The sequence below is a fragment of the Palaemon carinicauda genome, chromosome 1 (assembly GCF_036898095.1).
Source record: "Palaemon carinicauda isolate YSFRI2023 chromosome 1, ASM3689809v2, whole genome shotgun sequence".
Lineage (NCBI taxonomy): Eukaryota > Metazoa > Arthropoda > Malacostraca > Decapoda > Palaemonidae > Palaemon > Palaemon carinicauda.
In genome coordinates this window covers 260,596,235-260,603,994 of record NC_090725.1, presented here as the reverse complement: position 1 = coordinate 260,603,994, position 7,760 = coordinate 260,596,235, and positions in this window count along the sequence as shown.

Sequence of the window (7,760 nt, the reverse complement as noted above, 5' to 3'; positions counted from 1 at the left end):
CGAACCCCTGACTGGCGATCACCAGGCAGAGACGTTACCAATCAGGCCACAGCAACCTTTTAAAGTACAACAATATTTCAACACTAACCTTACATTTATTTTTTGAAAAGGGGTATGACATAAAAAAAAAACATTCATGAAATAGCAAACAGTATATTATCCACTGCTTCCTTTTCTAACTGGACACTACTAAATGTTTTCTAAGCCCTATCCTACAGTCACGAAACCGTATGTCAGACAATCAGCTTCCAAAAATCTATTTTACGGACAACTGAAAAGGGGCCACAAAACTTCTGGTAACCCCAATGAGAGGTGCAAAGACCCCAAACCCAAGATAACTCAGCCTTCAAAAACGCAAACTTCCACGAACAAACGTGGACACCCTAGCTGGCGACTGTATAGTCAGGAAAATAAATACTAATAGAAAGCTCGTTGCCCGATAACAGGATTTCACAGTACACTTCACCTGGAGAAGACAGAAGCAACATGCCAAACAAGAAGTTCTGGCAACTCCAAATCTACAGTAACATGTTCAACATGTGACAGGGTACGCAAGAAGGGAACTGTCCTATGAACCATACCAATGCACACAGACGACAGGAAAACAGCATCTGGGAACATCATTATAAGATACTGAATGTCATCATATACATACATATATATATATATATATATATATATATATATATATATATATATATATATATATTCAAATAAGCCACATATGCCTCTTAATATCGAATTTGTTCTGCTGGGGGACCAAAGACTCAGGAAGGAATTAACATTTTTATAAGAGCTTCCAGAAACTTATAAAAAAAGAAAAAAAAATACCCCATCGATCTTTGATCCCTAGGCGTAGAAAAATCCATTTAATCAAGAGGTATTTGTGGCTTATTTGAATAAATGAGAATCACAAGTGTTAGTGATGAAATTTTCATAATACTGCATATACATATATGTACAAGAAAATTGAAGGAAGAGCTAAAAACATATTGTGAGTTAGCACTTTCGTCATTTTAGCATCGCAACTCACAAAGAAATAAAAAAACAGATGTATCCTATTCATAAAATCTTGGGATGCTTACATCAGCTTCTTTATAACCTGACAACAGTATTTAAACTTATGTTTTGATCTTTGGCATAGGTAATATTTCTTTAAAGCATTCTTCTAGTACACATTAACATGTACTACTGTATGGGCTTTTAACCAATTAATATAGTGAACTGTTAGATCAAATGAATCATTAGCGATCCCCTTTGAGACTGTAATTTGGCTCTTACAAATAAATAGCCTATTCCTTTAGGTATTTACCGACAAGAAATAAATCCCATTTATAATTCGGGATAATATATAATAAATTATAATTTTGAAAGTTATATTTAACGAACAAATTTTCTAAATGTGCAGATGTATTTAGGCACCACGTTTACTTTTATTTTCTTAACATTTTCACCACCAATGTGATTTAATAACACCGCCAGAGTTTGACTGACCGAACTACATTGGATCCTTCTCTGTGTTTACGCTACACACACACACCGAATAGTCTGGCCTATTCTTTTCTTCTCCTCTGTCCTCATACACCTGACAACACTAACAATTCTTCCTCACCCAAGGGCTTACTGCACTGTAATTGTTCAGTGGGTACTTTCCTCTTGTTAAGGGTAGAAGAGACTCTAGCTATGGTAAGCAGCTCTTCTGAGAGAAGGACACTCCAAAATCAAACCATTGTTCTCTAGTCTTGGATAGTGCCATAGCCTCTGTACCATGGTCTTCCACTGTCTTGGGTTAGAGTTCTCTTGCTTGAGGGGACACTCGAGTATGCTGTTCTGTCTTGTTTCTCTTCCTCTTGTTTTGTTAAAGTTTTTATAATTTATATAGGAGATATTCATTTTAATGTTGTTACTCTTCTTAAAAAATTTATTTTTCCTTGATTCCTTTCCTCACTGAGCTATTTTCCCTGTTGGAACCCCTGGGCTTATAGCATCCTACTTTTCCAGCTAGGGTTGTAGCTTAGCAAGTAATAATAATAATAATAATAATAATAATAATAATAATAATAATAATAATAAATGTCTCGAATTTCTCTCTCTTTTTTTTTTTAGACACGATGGATGTATTTTACATCTAAAAGTGTCAATCATTTATCTCAAACAAAAGTATGAAAAAATTATTTAGTTATTCGATAAATGCTATAAAATCCTGAAACTGATATTTATTGTACTAAGATAAGATTAGTAAAATTTTCCCCAAAAGTGGCTGGTGTTTGAATGAAACATTTTTTCGTGGGGGGTGGAATTGAAAGGGTTAAAAGGGGATAACATATATATAAGTGGTCCTTTTGTGATTTTATTAACAATTATAGGCCTACATACATATACATAAACATACATACATACATACATACATACATATATATATATATATATATATATATATATATATATATATATATATATATATATATATACATGAAGGGAATAATTCAATCGATATACCAGAAGCTAAGGAAGACCTTGATGTGCCAATGAATGAATTCGGTGTGTTAGAAGTCGAAGCTATCCTTAAAAAAAAACCTCAGAGATGGAAAGCCCCTGGATACGATGCAATAACTACTGAGATTATATTGGCCGAAAGTGAAGTGACTCCCAGAATAATTACAAGACTATTTTGCACAATGTGGCATGAAGAGGCAAAACCTGATGATTGGGAGTTAGGAGTGTTAGTGAAAAAAAATAAAATGTGACTGATTGCACTAATTACAGAGGCATCACACTTACGTCGTGTCATGAAAATATATATCATGCTTATTCTAAAGAAACTAGAGAGAAAGATTGATGAAAAGCTGAGAGATGAACAAGCAAGATTTAGAAAAGGTAAAAGTTTTACTGACCAAATTTTCATTTTAAGACATATTGTACAGCAATATGTAGAATAAAGAAATCCACTTTCGATGTTCTTTGTGGACTATGAAAAAGCCTTCGATAGTGTGCAGCCGACAGTTTTGTGGAGAATCCTGTGTTATTATGGAGTTCCTCTTACATATGTAAATCTGATTAAGTCTGTTCATGTGAATAGCAAGTGCAAAGTTAATGTTAATGGAGTCCTATCAAATAAATTTCCTGTGAACAGTGGAGTACTTCAAGGGAATGTGTTGTCACCTACGTTGTTTATCCTCCTCGTTAATTTTGTAATGCACAGAACAGTTGGGGATGGTGGCGAAGGATTGGACTGGATTGGTAATAAGAAGTTAGCTGATCTAGAGTATGCAGATGATGTTGCCCTTATTAGCAGAACACCACAAGATTTGCAAAGCTTGCTTACCAGAATGCATGAAATATCACAGAAGGTTGGGCTCAAGATAAATAAAAGAAAGACAGAGATGATGAGAACGGAATATGCAATGGAAGATGAAATACCATTGGAAGGAGATAGGATTATTGAGGTAGAATCCTTTAAACATCTAGGAACTACGATCTCTAATACAGGGTCTTTAAAATTGGAATTTAATGATCGAAAAAATCAAATCAGACAATGACAAGGTTAAATAAATTATGGATATCAAATCGCATGAAATTACATATAAAAATCAGGTTATATATTAGTCTAGTGAGACCGGTGTTACTCTATGGACACGATTCGTGGTATGATAATGAAACAGTATCGAACAGGTTTTGTAGTTTGAGGACAAAGCACTCAGAAGAATATTGGGTATTAAATGGCAGGATTTGATCAGAAATGAAACTAAAAGAGAGATTACTCGAGTGCCATATGTGGTTGGATGAGATCATGGTGAGGGGTAGAGATGGTTTAGTCCTGCTCTTCGCACGCCCCAAGAGGGATTAGTTCACCAAACATTTAATTGGGCTCTACAAGGCACTAGAAGAGTTGGAAGACCGAGGCCCACATGGCTGAGGTTTATGAATCGTGAATTAGATGATGAATGGATAAGTATTGATTTAAAATCTCAAGATGAAGTCGACTGGCGAAATCTAATTGAGGCCCTTTACATCAATAGGCGTAGGAGTAGATGATGATATACACATACACACACACACACACACTATATATATATATATATATATATATATATATATATATATATATATATATATATATATTAAATATAGCATAGCTGTAGATAATTTATAAAATCTTGGTAAATTCATGTTCAATGTAATCTGGGCTACAAATTAGATTACCTCATATACATGAAAGAAGGGGCAAAAAACTTTATATTTCAGAATGACTTGAATAGAAAAGTATATAAGATATGTTATTAGTAGTTTTAAATAATGTTTTATTTGTTGTCTGATCTTATAATAGTCGTTAATCTGACAATTAGCTGTGAAACTGGCAGTATCCCACACATGGAAATTCCAAAATTTGTCACACCTTGAACGGACTCCATGCTGTGGACGCTCTATGATTATAACATACGTTCGATGGCCAGTTCTTCGTTGCTGTGCCTAAATCTTCCTTTCCGGTAAAGAAATTTTGGATCGTGACTAGGCCTATATTTGTGGTGCTAAATCTTTTGACTTAAATGCTTGAAGTAATCAATATAAATTTATGAATGTAAAATTGCTCTAAGAAACTATTCTGCGAACTCTGTGGGCCAATTTGGTTAGTAACTTACACAATACTTTGATACTAATTCAATCATATAATATTGCTTTATAAGACTAGTGCAATGTGCGGTTTTGGCCTTACTGCCAGTATGACTCTTTCGACAATTTCAACCAATATCCTAATCAATATATAGAAATCACTATTAGTTAATGATTTATATATAGAAAGTAATATGTTAAATAAAAAAAAACTCACATGACTTCCTCTGTAATGGTTGATACTAACCTGTAGGCCTATATGGACTTTACTACGTTTTCATAGAGTCTTTCTCGCTAAGTGTTACATAGGCATCTACATACAAACAAGTTGGGTACATAGGATTACTCATAGACCTTCACAGAACTTTCCTTTGCGAAGAAATTCTCAATAAAAATTAAACTTACACTTCAATATACAATGAATACGTTCATAGACATTCAATCCATCAATCACTGCATTACTAAGTAATGAGGTATAAATAAAAAAAGTCTATATCTATGTATATATATATATATATATATATATATATATATATATATATATATATATATATATACTGTATACACACACACACACACATATATATATATATATATATATATATATATACTGTATACACACACACACACATATATATATATATATATATATATATATATATATATATATATATATATATATATATAATAGCCCATAGGTAGTTGGTTGGCCAGGACACCAGCCACCCGTTGAGATACTACCGCTGGAGTGTTATTGTGTTCTTTGACTGGCCAGACCAGACAGTACTACATTGGATCCTTCTCTCTGGTTAAGGCTCAATTTTCCTTTGCCTACACATATAACGAATAGTCTGGCCTATTCTTTCCACGTTCTCCTCTGTCCTGACAACGCTAAGATTACCAAAAAATTCTTCCCTCTTCAAAGGGTTAACTACTACACTGTCATTGTTCAGTGGCTACTTTCCTCTAGATAAGGGTAGAAGAGACTCTTGAGCTAAGGTAAGCACCTCTTCTAGGAGGACACTCCAAAATCAAACCGTTGTTCTCTAGTCTTGGGTAGTGTGACAGCCTCTGTAACATGGTCTTCCACTATCTTGGGGTAGAGTTCTCTTGCTTGAGGGTACACTCATGCCCACTATTCTATCTTATTTCGCTTCCTTTTGTTATTCTTAAGGTTTAATAGTTTATATATGAAAGATTTATCTTAATATCGTTACTTATAGTTTTATTTCTTATTACCTTTTTTCGCTGGGCTATTTTCCTTGCTGGGGCCCTTGAGCTTATAGCATCTTGCTTTTTCCAACTCGGGTTGTAGCTTAGCAAGTAATAATAATAATAATAATAATAATAATAATAATAATAATAATAATAACATCGTATTGCGCGTGCATGTGTGAGAACACGTATCTTAATTCATACCGCATATAAGTTTGTCATTGATATGCGTTACGCAACACAACCCAACCATTTGGCTTACACAGAACGCTGTTCATTATGATTATGATAACAAACGACCTAGTGTCTATATTTCTACGACTCAAGATGAATAAAATACTACAATAATTACAAAGCAAAAAATAGTACCATAGCCTATGTGGAACATTATGACGAAAAAAATAAGAATCATATATAGAGGAAAGCCACTTCTAACAGAAGAATCCGTTCTGTATATTGGGATTTCCGTACTATACATCAAAGAAGTAACGTCATGTGAAACGACCAACACTTGTTTGAACACTTGCGTTGTTTATTGAGAGAGAAAAGTCGGGGTTGGTGGATGGGAAGTCAAGTGTCAGGACAGAACAAGGTTCCTACATAGATGATGAAGTTTACAATGTTCGCCTTTTCAAATAATCAGGATAAATTAAGAATCAATGATCAGATCTTCAGCTTTGTAGGTGGCGTATGCGGTGGCAAATCTTAAAAAGTCCGAAGGAAGGAGCTTGCTAAGAATATAATTACTTTCAACCTCATCGGATGATATACAGAGTAAACTAGTATATGAATTTTACAAAGAAACAGATCACACAACTCACTCGTGTATATATTCGAACATACAAAACCGTTCCCATAATGCATAAAAGTTCCAACAATAATTGACCAAATTTTAGAAAGCGTAAAATTGGCCTTAACGTTTCCATAAATAAATTTTTGAACAATAATAATAATAATAATAATAATAATAATAATAATAATAATAATAATATGAAGCTAAATAACCACACCCAACACAAACACACATAATGGTTGCCTGCATTTTCATTGAACATTATTGTAGATACAACAAATAAGGGTTAATTGTAAGCGAACATTTAGAGCTTGGTAAGAAATATACGTATTTAGGACAGGCTTTTGGTAAACAAAATGAAATTATAAAATGTAAAATGCAGCATTCTCTAAAAAGAAAAGTAATTAATCCGATGGTCCTACCCATATTAACTAATGCATCAGGAACAGTCTTAATAAAGCCTGAAAACATAAGCTAATTAAAACTCAAATATTTATGGAAAGAATGATGGGAATAACAATATGAAACATAAAAAGAGCAACGTTGATACGAGAGCAAACTAAAATAAAGGATTATATAACATATAAAAAAGAAATGGTCATGAACAGGGCATATAATGAGAATGACATATAATAGATGGACAAGATGAATAACACAATGTGTCTTAGAAATTGCAAACGAATCAGGGCAAGGAAGAGAAGACGATGAATTTACGAGCAAAGAAAATTTATGAGTATAGGCCTATATGGGCATAGAAAGCACTAGTACTCGTGTCTTTTATGCATGTTATAATATACCAATCAACCTATATAAATCAATGCTAGCTAATTATTTATATATAAATTGTATTATGACAAATAAAAGTAAAGAATATATATATATATATATATATATATATATATATATATATATATATATATATATATATATATACTGTATGTGTGTGAAAACTAAATTAGACCTACTCTACTAAATTAGTAAAGGTGGTTTTGGGGGCAAGTAACAAAATGATAAACTATAGAGCGTTTGTTTCACATACAGAAAAAAAAAAAAAAAACAATCCTCTCCATGTAAATATGAAATTCAGTTGTGTTCCATGGTGTAGATCATGGCACACGCCTTGAATTTTACAACACACTTT